Genomic DNA, 16260 nt, shown 5'->3' with positions numbered 1-16260 from the left:
GCCTTTCCTCCGACAGCAGCTTTTCCAAAATGGCCATCGACGCCATGAACTTGGCCAGCGAGGGGAGGCAGCCGCGTTTCTGAGCAGCCGTGGGGGGATGTTTCACGTTTCTACGGCCGAGCCCCGCCGCACCCCCGAACCGTGCGGCCGCGGCAGGCGGCGGGGGGGCGGTGTGGCGCCGCTCGGGCGAGGCCCGCGCCAGCCGGATCCCGCATCCCGCGGCCGCGCCGTGTGCGTGTGAGCCGGGGGGCCCCGCACGCCGCCGTGAGCGCGCCGTGTGTGTGCGTGTGTCGGCGGGGGCGCGCAGCCCGGTGCGGGCAGTGCGGAGCGGCCCCCGCACGAGGCTCGCGCTCCCTTTGTGCCGTTGCCTGGCAACCGGGCGGGGGATGGGAAGTGGGATCGGGGGGGATGGATGCGCGCGCGGCCGCACGCCGATGAGCGCCCGTCGGGCGGCCGCCGCCCCCGCCCCCCGGGAGGCCCCGCCGCAGCCCCGGCCTGCCGCCAACCCCCCCCCTACCCCCCGCGTCCCTCGGTCGCCCCGGGCCGGTCCTGCCAAAAACGGCCCTCCGGGCTCCCTCTCCCCGACTTTGCCCGGCCTTTGTGCCGCCGCCGGGGGCCCAGCGGTGCGGGGCGCGGCCGGGGCGGGGGCCGGGCTGGTTGCTCGCCCCGCGCCCGCGTCTCCTCCTCCCCCGTCCCACGCTGCCCACGGGTGGGTTGGGGGGTGCGGTGTGCGCGGGGTGTTTCGCGGGGAGGGGCGGCGGCGAGCGAGGAGCAGAGGGGCGGGGGAGGGGGCTCGTTCTGGGCCCTTCGGAAATGGGAGGTGGCTAAGGCGGGCAGCGGTGGGAGCGATGGGAGGGCGGCGGGGCGCAGGCGGAGGCGCCTGAGCGCGGCGGGAGAGGGGGCGACAGAGCCGCGGGGCGGGGGGGCCCCGCTCCCCGCCGCACCCCCCTCCCGGAGCCGCTGTCGCTGCCACCGACCGGTTATTCCGGAGCCGCGAGAGGAAACGAGGGAGCGCGGAAAAGGAGGAGGGAGGAAAGGGGAAAAAAAAAAAAAAAAAGAAAAAAAAAAAAAAGAAGGGGGGGGCAGCATTTAAATCCCTGCCCCCCGCTCCTCGCCGCCTCCATTCCTCCCTTCATTCGACCTCCCCTCAGGAGCCGCCGGTGAGTCCCTCGCCCGCTCCCAGCCGCTCCCGCCCCGCTTGTCATTGTCGCCCACTCGCTGCATTCTTTCGCGGCTGGATTTTAGCCCTCCGGTCCGTCTGTCGGGATGGGGAGCGAGTCCGCGCGGGGGGGTGTGGGGGGGGAAACACCAAAGTTGGGGGGGGCAGGAGGGGCGAGAGTGCGATTAACCCCCGCGGCGCTGGGGAAGGGGCCCCGGCGGTCGCTGGCCCGGCGAGGATGCGGCGAGGGGCCGGGAAGGAGACGGGACAGCGCCGCGGGGCACGGGGGCTCGGCGGGGCGGGGGTCCCGGCCGCGGCTGGGGGCGCTCCGGCATCACCGGGGGACGCTGCCCGCCCGGGGCTCGCCGCCCGCCCGGCGCTGGGCTGCGCTGGACGGCGGCGCGGCGCCTTCCCTCCGGAACGGGGGGCGGGGGTCGCGCGGGGCTCCGCGCCCGCCGCGGGGGTCCCGGGGCGGGGACACCCCCCGCCGCGCGCCCGGCGTGACGTCAGCGCCCGCGGAGCCCCCCTTCTCTGCGGCGGGAAGTTCGGCGGGGGCAGGGGCGCGCGGGGCCCGGGGGGGCGCGGGCGGGCGGGAGTTGCGAGTTTGCGGCCCGGCGCCGTGCGGGGCGGAGGGCGGCGCAGTGCTGGAGGGGGACCGGCTCCCGCCCTGCCTGCCCGCCTGCCTGCCTGCCTTCGCGGGGGGGGCTCGTATTGTCCCCGCTTCCCCAGGTGCGGCCGGGCAGCGGGCAGAAGAAGCTGGCAATAACGTTTCCATCGGGGGACCGAGAAGAGCGTCGGCTCCTCCTCCGTGGCTGCAGCGGGCACGGGTGGGATTCATCCCTTGCCGCTGCCCCCTCCTCTGACATACCAGAGTGCCGCTTGGGGACCGGGGCGCTGGCGAGACCCCGTGCGGCTGGGTGGCATCAGGCTGCGCTCCCCTTAAACCGGCCGAGATCCCTCGGTGTGTCCGGCTGGTTGTCCATTATTCAGGATTTCTCAAGAAGTGGCATCTGGCTTTCCCACACTGCCCTTTTGGCTATGCCGTGGAGCCGGTGGCTGTTCTGCCTTGCCGGCTTGCGCTGGCCTGTGGCCGGCTCGGCTGCTGTTGCCCAGCGAATTGCCGGCTGTATTTTGCCGAGTGGCCGCTGTGCTGTTGAAGTGGCAGCCATTTGGTCACCGTGGCATTACTTTGCACGCTGCCTTTGCTTGCCGTGGAGTTCTGCCTTGATAGCTATTGTACGTTCCCGAAGTTGCTTTCCACATGGGCAGTGTCTTCCCTTGCGTTTGCCTGGAGTTCCGCAGCCGATTGCTTATTTGCCAGGATGGCTTCTGTAAGAATTTGTATGGCTTTTGTCTGCAGGGTCTGCTTTTTGCAGGGCTGTGGCTTGAGCAAGCAGCATGTCCTTACCGAGTTCGGCACCCAAATCTGTTCTCATTGTTTCTGGTTGTACTGGGTGGATCACATAGGAGCCGCTATGTTTTCCAGCCTTAAAAAAAGTGAGGAGAAAGTAGTGGGCCATTATCCTAAGGTGTGTAGCAGGAGAGCAAAGGAGGAGTTGGAAATGCCATTCATTTTGTGTCCACGTGAGTGCTGGACCATGGTTACACACCCTTCAGGTGTGTGCTGCGTAAAGCTGCAGAGTTCTGCCTTGGATTCCCACTAGAGAATCCCACAGCTGTCTGAGTTGAAAGCTGGATTCTTTTCTTCTAAGCCTGAGGGTGTTGTGTGTATCAGTGCTGTGCTGCACACACATTCCCAAGGGACTGGAGCTCCACGGTCATTACCCATGGATGGGACACTTGTGAATGTGAACGATCAAATTGTTCGTTTTGGAATTATTTTCATTCTCTTTTGCCCTGTTTCTCTGCCAAGTTGTTAATGTTACTTTTTGTTATTTTGTGTCTGTCATTGGTGATGGCACAACCAATCATTTGTGTATTTCCCCAACTTCTTAGGAGTGACCTGATCTTTCAAACCAGACTTTTCTACTTACGATTCATGATGGAGCTTTTCAAGCATGGCCAAAGAGTGAACTTGTAGTGCCATGGTTCTTGCTGGAAATTATAAAAAACCTCCAAACATTTGAAAATTAAATGTGCAGTGAATTTTAATGAACAAGATGAACAGGTTTAACCTGCTGCAGTGACCTGCCTTTACCTCTCTTCATATGCATTTACCTCCTTCTCTGGGTTTTGTACCCCTTGGATATCTCTGAAAGGTTCTTGCATTCTCAGTTCTAGGTTTGCCTGAACAAGGAATTACGATGACGTTTCTTGTGGGTGTACTTGCATTCCAAAATGATAATCGTCATGCAAGGATTCTACAGCATGGTGAGATTGCTGTACTAGAAGCAACCTGATCAGTATTATTCTTCAAGAGGAGGAGGAGCATCTAGTCCACTCGGACTAGATGATCATTGTAGGTCCCTTCCAACTGAAATATTCCGTCCCAGTTTTATTTGTGGGTGAAATGTATCAGGCGGGATTTTCTCTTCCCAACATCCAGCCCCTGCCACTCCTTGTACACCTTCCCAGTTTGTCCTGGAGTTCTCTCATGTTCATCAGTGTTTTTCTTGGGGATGGAGGTGGAGTTGAAAGGAGCAGTCCATGTAGAATACAGAGCTGTGTAGGGGAGGTTTATTTATTTACCAGGTCTGGGGTGTAATATGTTTGCTAATGCAATCTCTGGAATTGGTCTGTGCACATGTTCAGCTGTGCCCCTCCGTAAATACCTACCTGAATGTTTATCCATCTTACATTATTCCTCCTTGTGTAATGCCTTTTCTTCTGAGAACCTGTTTTTTTCTCTTCTGTCAGACTTTATCTTCCCCAGTTCATTTCTTTCTCCCAACGTCTTTTGGACAAATAAACTATTTTCTTGCCTTTGTTGGATTTTCTGGTCGCATTCTTCTTTCTCCATTAGGAGATGGTTTGGAAGTATCGAATATATTTCTTGTGTTTATGACTTCATCTCTTCCATCTGTACTTCTTGAAGACTGTGTCTAGAGAAGTACAAAATAGCAATGCTTTACAAAGTTCTTAAAGGCTGAAGGAGAAGGCAACACAAGTTCTGACTGTTCAAAAGTGAAGGCATCTCTGAAAAAGTCATGCTCTTAACCAAGTGAGCACACCTAGGGCAGGTATTCTCTGCAGAATTAATTCCTGTGATCCCTGCTGGAGTCTGATCACAGTGGACGGTTTAACATGAATGTGAGATGCTCCCTCTGAGTGCCTTCCCTGACCTACCGAGGCTCAGCAGTGCCCAAGGCATGTGTTGCCAGACTGGCCAGGTACACGTCCCACTGCTCTTTGTCATGCTGAGATGAGCACTGGAGAATCTTTCTGTCCTTCCAGTCACTTGTTGGGCAGTTGTGGCCCACAGCCCATGTTCTCAGTGAGGTGTGTATGGAGAATGGTGAAACAGAATGGGATGTTTCTAGCTCAAGTGTCTTGAGCTTCTCTTCCCTACCAGTCTGCTTGGCTGTTTGGGCTTTGAATGTTTGGGGATAAGGATTTGGCCATGTTTTAAGTTTACCAGAAGTCAACTTTGTGAGGAAGCGATCACTTCAGAAGCAGTGCCTAGCTTCCAGCTCTGATAATCCTCGAAGTTTCTGAAGTTTCTGACCGTCTGTTTTCTGTGTGTGTTGTGGCAGCAAACTATGATTTGTTGTTGTCTCTTCCTGTAAAAATATCAACGTTTGATTGATTGTTGTGGCAGTATTTTCACCTACACACCAAAGGCTAACTGCAATATCTTCTCCAGGCAATTTCAGCCAATGATGGTCTGTCTGGTCTTTGCTGAAGAAGGGGAGCTGGTTGCTCTCAATCTTATTTCATGTCTCTTGCCCTGGTGACATTCTTCATCACAGATAGTTTAGCTGGAAAATTTTAGTCTTGTACTTCCCTGCTGTACAATGCACTCGGTGATAGCCTCTTTTCTTCCACAAGGTCTGTCTGCTCTATGGATCACATAAGTGAAGGTTGCATTTGAGCAACCTTCATCTGTTTGGACAGTGAATTGGATTTACTGTGTGTGTATATATATATTTATGTGTGTGCGTTATATCACAATATATATGATAGTCTGTATAATATAATACATCTTATATAAAATATAATGTTATATAGTTATTAAATTTTATACTGCTATATATAGCAGAGTGTATTGGATATAAAGTGTATCTATAGCACAGTATTTTGGATATACTGCTGATTTTTTTTGTTCAGGCAGTGCAACAGATGAAGTGATTTACCTCAGAATTATTCAGAGTTTGCCAGACACATAAAGAGGGCCCACCCTCCATGAAGAATGGTTTAGCCAGTCTTGGTTATCCATCAGGCTTTCCTCATACATTGCTAGACCACTGCTTTCAAAGTCCATTTTCAGCCAGAGCTACCTAGACCCCATCACCTTTTGGCCAAATTCTATGACTACTGATGAGTTTAGTATTGAAAAACCTGTTCTCGTCAACTGGCTGGTCTGTGCAGAAAATATTAAGAGCGTTTATTTTACAATAAAATAAAAGAAAACCCTTCAAAAATTTCAGTGATACACTAGATTCCTATACAAGTTTTTCAAGTGATTGATTTCTCCTGTTTTTCAAATTTTACACTATTCCCGTGTTGGATTTGTCTAGCTTTAGCTAGATCCATTGGACATGGGGGTCTTTGTTGTGTAGGTTAAAGAGCTCTCAGAAATCTGCTCCCTTTGTAGTGCTCATAGGCCATCTTCAAGTCTCCTTTTAACGTTTTCTCAGGTAAGCTATAATTTATTCAGTTTAAGGCTAATAAGGGGGAGGAGTTCATCACATTTCTCAATTTGTCAGCATCCTTTTTAGAGTATGCAGGTAAAAATGGCATGCACTACTCCCATAATTGCCTTACCAGTCCTATGTATAGTCAGGTAAAAATCACCTCTTTTCCTGCTCCTGAAGAATATTCCTTTCTCTCTGGACCAGTGGATTTCAATCATTCAGGAAAAGCCTTCTTAGAAGTCTTCTGCTGAGAACTCATGTTTCAGCCACTAATTACAAGGTCTTTTGTGTCCTTCTGTGTATCCTTGGATTTTCATCCTTGGAGGCATTCTGTGTTCTTCTGTTCTTGATGTAAGAATCTTGGACATTTAAGACGCTTGTCTGTCTGTGCAACCCCGTTGCAGCAGTAACACCAACTGGGCTGTGCCAGAGTTTCCGTGCCATCATTTACCATCTCACCTGCCTCACCTGCAGACCTTTATTCAGCCTTCTGAAGACTTTGTTCAGCTGGTACCTTCACCAGCTCCTGGCAATATTCCACTTTTGGCTGCTGTTGCCTCTCACTGGTGGGGCCTTTGCTTTGTGACAGTGGATCTGTGCGTGGCAGCTTTTTGCTGGGACACCTCGTGCTCGTGCCGTAGCTGTGCACCAAACTTTACCCCACAGGTTGGCACGTGCTGCTTTACAGAGCGTGTAAAAGGCATTAAATATATCTCAGGCTGTGGTTTCACTTTCTCTGGTGCCTTTTCTTGTGACAGTGCAGTCCGAGCCTGGTTTGGGCTCAGTCTCTGGGCTCTTGAGTGGGTGCCCACTTGAGAGGCAGAGGCCCGTGTCTGTGCTTGCTAAGGCAGGTTATACATCGCTATAGATGGCAGCACTTCAGCATAGATCGCCTGCCTTGAATTCTCTTGGGAGAATTTTGAGTACTTGTGACTTCTAGTCCTTCACTGTGTCATGACCGGGAAGACCTTGTTTTAGCCATAAAACCTCTGTTTTCTGATTTCATAAAATCACAAGGACTAAAATCACCATGAGCTTGCTGAAGTGTGTGAGACAAAAGCTCTCTTTCCTCCCCCAAGGGTGGTTCAGCACTGGCATGGATTCCCAGGGAGGCTGGAGATGCTCTGAATATTGCTCTCTGAGGTGCTTGTGACAACCTTGTCTAGCTTTGCAGTTTGCTGTGAACAGGGCATTTGAGTGGAGACCTCCAGCAACCTCTTCCAAGGCAAATCTTCCTGGACACACCGTTGGTTTTTGTTCCTTTAGCCCCAGGGATGAGGGCAGGATCATCCCACTTGACAGTTTTGTAGATCAAAGAGAAGCTGTGGGATCCCAAGCCTAGGAGTGACTCAAAGTTTACCAGTGACTCATATCTGTTGTGCTATTGTTCCTGTGCCCATTTCCCTGGCCCTAGTTCACTTCTTTCTGGATGTGTCTGTCCATCTTCATCCTGTTCACATGCTTTACTTTGGCACACATGGCTCTTATGTTGTCTTGGCTGTCAGTCATGAATCCCTAGAAAGAGAGAATCTAAAGGTTGTCCTTTGGGTCAGTGGCTGCAAAGTCATAGGATCATTTAGGTTGGAAGAGACCTCCAACACCATTGAGTCCAACCATTAATCTAATACTGTCATTTGCTAATCTAATCTAATCTAATCTAATCTAATCTAATCTAATCTAATTAATCCAATCCAACCCAACCCAACCCTGTGCCATTTTCCTCTGATACTCCTACAGCTTCCAGCTGTTTTCAGTGGAGGAGCTGCCATAGTCAGATACAGTTTCTAGCTATCCAGAAAGTGCCAGTGATTCTCTCTTGAATGAAACTCTCCAGTCTCCCATCAAACATGTGGAACCTTCTAGCACCCATGGTGTCCTTTAATTGGAAATTCTGCAGCCACTTGTTTCAAGAACTACTCTGTCTTTTTAGTTGTTTTTGAACATGTTTTTTTTCTAGTTGTTTGATGGTCATCAAATTTGTACTGGAAAAGAGAGTAAAAAAATTATTTCCTACTTAACCTCTATTTTTCAATATGGCTGTATGGCCCCCAGTCACATCCTCACTTCAATAACCTTTTCTCTGGACAGAGATGTCTAACCCACTCTGTCATGCCTCTTAACTGCCCCTTCTATTTCCTATGGAAGAAGCAGAATTGCACACACATTTCAAGACATGGCAAAGCCGTAGGTTTGTGTGGGGGCATAGTGACATTCTTCTCAGGAAATTCTAGCATGCAGTTTACTTTCTCGATGGCTGCTGGATGCCAAGGTGCATTTTCATGGATCTGCCTCTTGGATCCAAAGGGTATCACTCCTGAGTTGCACTGGTCATCTCCAAGTCTGTATGTCCCTTCCAGCTAGCTTCCTCCTTTGAGTCTCTGAGCAACCGTCCTGTGATGTCGCTGTGTAATTTGCTTTGCATTCTTAGCAAAGGGACATCTGTGCATCAGAAGAGGAGTGTGGGGTATTACAGGAGACTCTTGGCCTCTAGCAGCTCCATGGGTAAGGTGTGCTCAGGTGTTGCAAATATAGAAGATGCTGCACTTCATAAAATAGTGAGTGTGGGGAGTGTGATCTGTCCTTCCTCTAGATCTTGCATCTGTAGGCTCCATCCCACTTGCTGAAGGTAGAGCCCAGTGTGTTTTGTTTTGTGATCCACCACTGGGCTCTGCCAGCCTGTATCTCCGAGAGATCTGGAAGCTCTCCTCCAGGGAGACAGAATGATTCTTCTGGGATTTTTAAGTAAATCTGTTTCATACTTAACAATCATTTTACTGTGCCCTCAGGAATTGTTTTACGATTAACATAACCTTCTTTAGTACATCTAACCTTCATTTAGTGAATCAAACTTTATTTTCAGTTGCTTTTGCAAAAATTAATATCTTCTTCCAGGCTGTAAATTAAGCTATTGTTAAATGCATGAATGTTTTTATTATTTATTACCTTGCTTTCGCTCTGTTATTTCACCCTGTTCATCAGAATTTTTTTTCTCAGATACATTTTTATTTGAATGGAGGTTCCAGAATTAGAATTTTCATACTCAAAATAGCATTCTTGCTCCTCATGGTTGTGCAAAATTAAGAAAACAAAACATTAATGTAGGCTTAATAAAATGTAAACTAGCTTTATCTCCTAAGACTGCCAGCACTCTGCACAGTTATTTTTAGTATTCTTATTTGCCACCCTTTCCTTAAGTGTGAGCATTTTAATTTTTATTTATTATTTGACTGCAGAGAAGGAGCACACAGGTAGCCTGACAAGTGAATTTGTCAACAAGTGCATATAAGAAGGATTGAAGCTGTTGCCTCAAGATGAGTCTCTTTTTTGCATGGGAGGTGTTATTTTAGAATAATTTTAGGATATTTTATACAATGATGGACTGGTGTGGGTTGAAAGGGGCCTTAAACATCACCCAGTTCCAACCTGCCATGGGCAGAGACACCTTCCACTAGACCAGGTTGCTCCTGGTCCCTTGCAACTTGGCTTTGGACACTTCCAGGGTTGGGGCATCCACAGCTTTTCTGGGAAACCTGTTCCTGTGTCTCACTACCCTCATAGTAAAGAATTTCTTCCTTATATCCAATATAACCTGCCCTCTTTCAGTTTAAAAACATTGTCCCTTGTCCCGTCACTGCAGGCCCTGGTAAAAACTGTCTCTCTACCTTTCTTGTAAACCACCTTTATATACTTAGAATCTCAGAATCACAGAATCATTAAGGTTGGAAAGGACTTCCAGGATCATTGAGTCCAGCCATTGACCAAACATCACCTTGTCAACTAAGCCATAGCACTGAGTGCCACGTCCGGTTCTTTCTTGAACCCTTCCCAGGATAGTGATTCCACTCTTGCCCTGGGCAGCCCATTCCAAGGCTTCACCACCCTTTCAGTGAAGAAATTCTTCATGATGTCCAACCTGAACCTCCCCTGGCACAGCTTGAGGCCATTTCCTGTCATCCCATTACTTGTTGCCTGGGAGAAGAGGCTGATCCCCACCTGGCTACAGCCTTCTCTCAGGGAACTGTAGTGAGTAATAAGGTCACCCCTGAGCCTCCTTTTCTCCAGGCTAAACATCCCCAGCTCCCTCAGCTTCTCTTCACAGGACTTGTGCTCCAGACCCTTCACCAGCTCTGCTGCCCTTCTCTGGACACGCTCCAGCCCCTCAATGCCCTTCTTATTGAGAGGCCCAGAACTGGACACAGGATATGAGGTGTCACTGGCCTCACCAGTGCTGAGTACAAGGGGCAATCACTGCCCTGGTACTGCTGGACACACTACTGCTGATCCAACACCCAGAGTCTTTCCCCCATCTGCTCGGCAGGTCACCTGCTCATAGAAAGAGATCAGGTTGGTCCAGCAGGACCTGCCTTTTATGAACCCATCCTGGCTGGGATTAATCCCCTGGTTGTCCTGTACGTGCCATGGGATCAGACTAGGGATAATCTGCTTTATAACCTCTGTGGGCACTGAGGTCCAGCTGACAGGCCTGTAGTTCCCCTGATCTTCTTTCAGCCCCTTTTTGTGGATGGTCATCACATTGTCAAACCTCCAGTAACGTGGGACCTCTCTGGTTAACCACGGCTGATTATAAATCATGGAGAGTGCTTGGTGAGCTCTTCCACCAGCTCGCTTGGTACTCTGAGCTTAAAAGCTACCAGCAGGTCTTTCCAGAACCTTCTCTTCTCCAGGCTGAACAACCACAGCTCTCTCAGCCTGTCTTTGTAGGAGAGGTGCTTCATCCCTTTGATCATCTTCATGGCCTCTTCTGGACTCCTTCCAACAGGTCCATGTCCTTCCTGTGCTAGGGACCCCAGAGCTGGATGCAGCACTCTAGGTGGGTCTTGCCAGAGCAGAGCAAAGGGGCAGAATTCTCCCCCTCACCCTGCTGCCAATGCTGTTTTGATGCAGCTTAGGATGCGTTTCGCTTTCTGGGCTGCAAGTGCACATTGTTAGTTTATGCCCAATTTTTTGTCCACCTGTATCCTTGAGATTTTTGCCACAGGGCTGCTCTCAGCCTTTTCATTCCCCGGCCTGTACTGATCCTGGTGATTGCCTTGACCCATGTGCAGGACCTGCACTTCACCTTGTTGAATTTCACGAGTATCACGTGGTTCCTCTTCTCAATCCTGTCAAGGTTCCTCTGGATGGCATCTCTTCCCTTTAGCCGATCAACCACTTGACTTGGTGTCATCTGGAAGCTCGCAGAGAGTGCACTCAATCCCACCATCTATGTCATTGATGAAGTTATTAAATTGTATTGGTCCCAGATCCTTGGGGGACACCACTAGTTCAAGGTTTCCACTGTGACACTGAACTGTTGACTGGAACTCTTTGGATGGAGCCATCCATCGAGTTATCAAATGTCACAGAGCCTGGTTTAGCAACTATGTCACTGACTCCCTCAAGACCCTGGGATGTATCTCTTTGGATCCCATGGACTTGTTCATGTTCAGTTCCTGAGGAGGTCTCAAATCTGACTTCTTACCATGGGATTGTGAATCAGCTCTTATATACATAGTTAGATATAAATCTAGAGAGTCTGTTCAGCTTGTGTATTAAAAGTGTGTGTAATTCACCCTCTGACACAGAGTGAAGTTTCTGGAAGCATTAATTTACATTTATTGTTAAAATTTATTTAACAATAAATAGTGGCCCATTCTATGCCGTATTTTGAAAACAGAAGAATCCAGTGAAATTCCAGTACATTGTCAGTATGAAATCACTGTCTTTGTAGAAAATAAAAAAAAAAAAAATGACAGCTCTCACTATTTTCATACTGGATTTATATTTTGACCTCTTGAGCAGCAGTCACAGTTTGCACTTGTGTTGTAGGCATTTCTGAGTTTGCCACATAACACTGTGATGCCAAACCTCCCTGGCAGGGCAGGTCTCAGCCCTTCCTGGCCATGTCCCATTGCTGCTGGTGGTTGGATGTGCCTGTCCCAGGCCTTGTGGAGGGGTCTGCAGAGGACTGGGAGGTGCATGCTCTGATCATGGGGTCTCTGTGTGCAGTGACCTGCGCGAGAGTGACCTGAAGGATTTCTGTTCCTTGATTAATTAACTTCCCAGCCTGAGTTCACAGCCCCTGCATCCACCCAGTGTTGTAGTTATTTTGTAGGAGACAGAAAAATGCCTTTGTTTGAAAACTACTTTTCATTTGTATACCTTCGTATATTCATTCTTAACAAGATTTACTGAATATAGAAGATTTGCCAGTGATGGCAATATTCACACCCAGGATAATATTAGCCACAAATGTTTGCCATGTTGGTATTCAACCATTTTGGCATCCTAGTCCCTCTGCTCACAGAGTCATTTTCCCTTTTACAGTAATGTCATGCTCCAGGTATGTGTCAAAAGACTTCAATGTGCAACCTGAACCCTGACCTGATTTTTCATTGCTGTCCAACACTGAACACAGTGCCCTTCCCCTTCCTTCCCTCTGTTTCTCCATCATGCCCTGTAGTAAAAGGCCAGGGTTCAAGCATGAAATCAGGTAATTAGCCATTGGGACATGCTGTGCTTCAGGTTGTGTGATTGCAGCATTTGGGACAAAACTTAATGCTTTCAAGATCCGACACAGCTGGTAAAACTGATTACATGTCTGGAAATTTTCCCTTCATTTTACAAAATGAGAGAGACTGAGACTAGAGTTAAAAATAATTGGGACCATCATTCATTGGGCAGTCATATACATAAATATATGATCTTTACCCATCAAGAGGGATCCATCAGTTATCATTCCAGCTTATTTTCAGGACACTTCTCAGCATCTGCAATGTGTTAGAAAGCAGCTGTATTCGTTTTGCCACCCTGGTTACTCCCTCCAGTGTTAGTCCATCCCTTTGTAGAAGTGGGAAGAGAAAAAACAGGATGGGAACAGAGAGCTATTGAATTGTAGAGAACCAGACTCTGTTTAATTCTCACATCTGACTTCTGAGTCCCTGCCTTTGTGTACCAAATGCCTTGGATTTCATGTAGGATTTTGGATGTGATTCCTACATTTCAGTAAAGGACTTAAAGAGTAGTCACTGTGTACTTTAAACAGTTCCCAAATGTAAAAGTCAAGAGGTTTGCACTTCAGAATATCTGTACTTAGGCTAAAGCAGGCATTCCACTGGCTCCTTACTCCAAACTTTCACAGACAAGCATCTAGTGGAATATGGCTTTGCCCATGGTAAATAAACCAAAAAAGGGATAATGTTAGCTCTTTTTCTTAAATGACAGTGATGCTGGGAGCCTTCAGCTCTCTCTTCTGCTGGCACTGGCCCCAGAGAGGGCTAGCTGGACCTTAGCTGCCAATTGACCTTCTCAGGCAGACTGGAGCCTTGGGCTGCCCATCCCAAGGGGTTTGCTCTGCCATTGAGCACCTGCTGAAGTGTCAAAATCCTCCATGGCTTTGGCAGCATCTCCCTGTCCTCCCAGTCTCATAGGAAAGGGGTTCCCTGCTGCTGGACATGTGCTGGGCGTACCCATGCCTGCAGCTCCGGCATGTGCGGTGCTTTGGGCACGTGACTCCTTCATCATTTACAGTTCTGGCCAAGCCCTCAAACACCACCCCAGAAACTTGGTTCCCATTTCCTCTGCTTCTGTCGATATCTAGGAAAGTTTATTTCCTCAAACCTACAGGCTAATGTATAAATGCTCTCCTGAGCCAAGGACAAACATCCAGCCTGCTTTATAAGAGGTAAAACTTCTCATTTGAGATGGACTTGTTTCCAGTTTGGTTACCTGGAAGAATTGCTCCACATGACAGCCTGGGAAGGAGAGAACCTGTGTCCTTTAGCAAAAGAGGAGCTGGACCTCATAAGCTTCTGGTTGCCAGTGCAGGACAGTCCAGGCTTTGGGAAGGAGAATTACTTGGAGTTGGGGAGGAGGAGCGGGATCCATTTTGAATGCCACATGGGGGGTGCCTGTTGAGTGTGTGTTGCTTGCTGAAGACTTCACCAGGGCTTACAGGAGAATATGGAGGGGTTTGGGCAATAAGCCAAGCCAAGCTGGGCTGTATGAAATGCAAACAGAAAATAGCAATTCGCAATGCTTCATAACTCAGTCGAACCTGTAAAGGACTTCACAGGGCCAGGGAAAGGTTAACCCTTCCACAGCAGCCCTGTCACGTCTCACCTCCTAACCAAAACCACGGAGCCCTAAGAACCCTCCAGAGACATTTGCAGGGATCTTCAGTCATGGGAAGGGTTAGGTGTAACTTGCTAATTGTGAAGGCTTACATTGCAGGCTTTTATTTCACAGATGTTAAAATTAGAAGGCGGATTTGTGATCCTCTCGTCTGGCCATAGCAGTTGCTATACTGAGCCTAATAATTTGTGCGTCAGTTCTCTTACATATTTTAGTGAAGTCTTCACTGTCTAAGTGACAGAAACTTCTGTCTCAGTCAGTGGTTGATTATGTCTCTTGAAACGTCGCTATTTGTTTCTGGCTTTGTTTGTTACTGCATATTCAGTGGTTGGAATAAGTACGGAGTGTATATCCCTTTCAAAAAGGGAAGTTTCAGTTTGTGGCTGGCTGCCTGTTGTTTCCCAGGCTGACTTCTCTGGGAAAAAGATGGTAATTGTCATTCCAGGGTTGCTGGAAAGCTGAAGTGAGACCTGTGTGGTGCGTTATCACTCTGGCTTCTTTGGTGTGGGAGGCGTGGGTGGTATCCCTGTGGAATGCAGGGAGCAGTGACACTGGGAGCGTGCTGTTGCTGCTGCTGTGCCTTCAGAGCTCAGCTAGTACTTGCAGGTTGCCACCATGGCGTGAGTCAAAGTTGAGTTAAATTAGGATCACCTTACACATTTCAATCTTTCATTTCACGTAAGAAGTGTTGATTCTGGATGCTTATCTGGACTAGCATCGGTGTAACTGGCTGAATTAGCAACCAGAGGCCAAAGCATGACAGAAATATGAGGCTGTTAAACAAGTCAGCGGGTGGAAATTGGGAGTGGGCTCTGCCTCCATTAGGTCAGTTATGAACCATCATCAGCTATTTTTCTATTAAAGAAGAGGTCTCAGTTAATGAATTGATGTGTGTGGGAATTAATGCTGGATGAGTCCCCCTGGGGCTTTCGTGATGAGGGTCAAATGAAATATTAATGGAATTAAAACAAACAGTCCCCTGATTTTCCTAAGTACCTTCCGGATGGGTTTCTCTAAGCATTGGTCAGGGAAGATGTGGAGCCCCAGGAGAGACAGGCCAGTGTCATTACTCCCATTTCATGGTCAGGGAAATGAAGGCAGTGGAAAGCAGTGACCCTGGGGCCACACAGTCCAGCAGCAGGGCTGCACAGGAGCTCTGAGAGTTCTCCTCTCAGAGTGCTTTTGCTCTGATCCCTGTTTTCAGCTCCCTTCTCAGAGAAATGGAAGTCATCCAGATTGCTCCTGTGCTGCTTGGCTGGAAGCTGGTCTTTCCATGTGTGGCATGGTCTTCAGGAGCCCCAAATCCTTAGCCTTCTTATTCACAAAATTTCTCTTTGCTTCCAGATGAGAGAATAAAACCCAGTAGTTGTGTTTTTTTCTCCTGGTGCCTCTTCCACAGGACACATTCCCTTGTCTTTCAGATTGTCCATTCCAGGGACTGAGGATAGTAACTCAAATGACAGGTTTGGGCAGGATAAAGTCTCTTTGGTTACATGTGTGCAGTGCAGAGCAGTGCAAAAGGTCTTTATCTTGCTGGATTCAAGCAAGCTAACTTCAGGAGCAGTATCCCTGAAAAATTTCCTCCTGTTCCCAGGCTAACACAAACATGGTACTTTCATACTCCAGAGTAGGAACTGTGTGATACAACAGGGTGTTAAATATCTACAGTAAAATGCTTTTGGACATGGCACAAAGCTGTAAATTGTTCCAGAGGGATCTCAGAAATCTTCCTGCTGCTGCAGAGTGTAAGGATGTACTCTGCATCCCTGGGTATGACTTGGTCTGAGACACTGAGCAACATCCAGTGTGTTGAGGAGGAGGAGGAGAAGACCCTGGCAAGGCACTCCAGTCCGAGCAGAGCTGATGATTGTGGTGTGCAAAAACAAAGCTAAATGTGTTTTTTCCCACCTGTTTGTGTACCTTGGACATGGAACAGCCCAGGCAAGACTTGTCACTCTTTCTGTGTAGCATGGTGGTGCGTGAGTGCATATGGATGTGCTCTGGAGAGGGCAGGGCTGTACAGTGCCCTTCAGCAAAGGCCACTTTGCTGAATGACAAATGACACAGAGCTGGCAAATGACAGCACATGGCCAGGTAAGAGTGTTGCAACTTTCTGCACTGAGCACAAGTGCGAAGACGAACTTAAAAAGTCAGAAAAATTGTAATTGGGAACATTTTAAAGCACTTTCCTGTTATTTTTTTTTTTTTTCCCAA

At 48.8% G+C, this 16260-nt stretch overlaps 1 protein-coding gene across 1 annotated transcript in view; it reads left to right on the top strand.

Moving 5' to 3' along the window:
* Positions 1–770: 770 nt before the first annotated feature.
* The window catches only part of ATN1 (atrophin 1), a 33981-nt gene continuing 18491 nt past the window's right edge, over positions 771–16260 (top strand). The window contains 1 exon segment of the mRNA XM_066175425.1: positions 771–1160. The gene's annotated coding sequence lies outside the window, so the exon portion shown is untranslated.

Source organism: Chamaea fasciata, unplaced genomic scaffold, assembly GCF_029207755.1.
Source record: "Chamaea fasciata isolate MVZ Bird 193981 ecotype frontalis unplaced genomic scaffold, bChaFas1.0.hap1 SCAF_2, whole genome shotgun sequence".
In the NCBI taxonomy this organism is placed as follows: domain Eukaryota; kingdom Metazoa; phylum Chordata; class Aves; order Passeriformes; family Sylviidae; genus Chamaea; species Chamaea fasciata.
The sequence above is the reverse complement of the archived record's forward strand: the minus strand, read 5'-3'. Positions and strand labels throughout refer to the sequence as shown.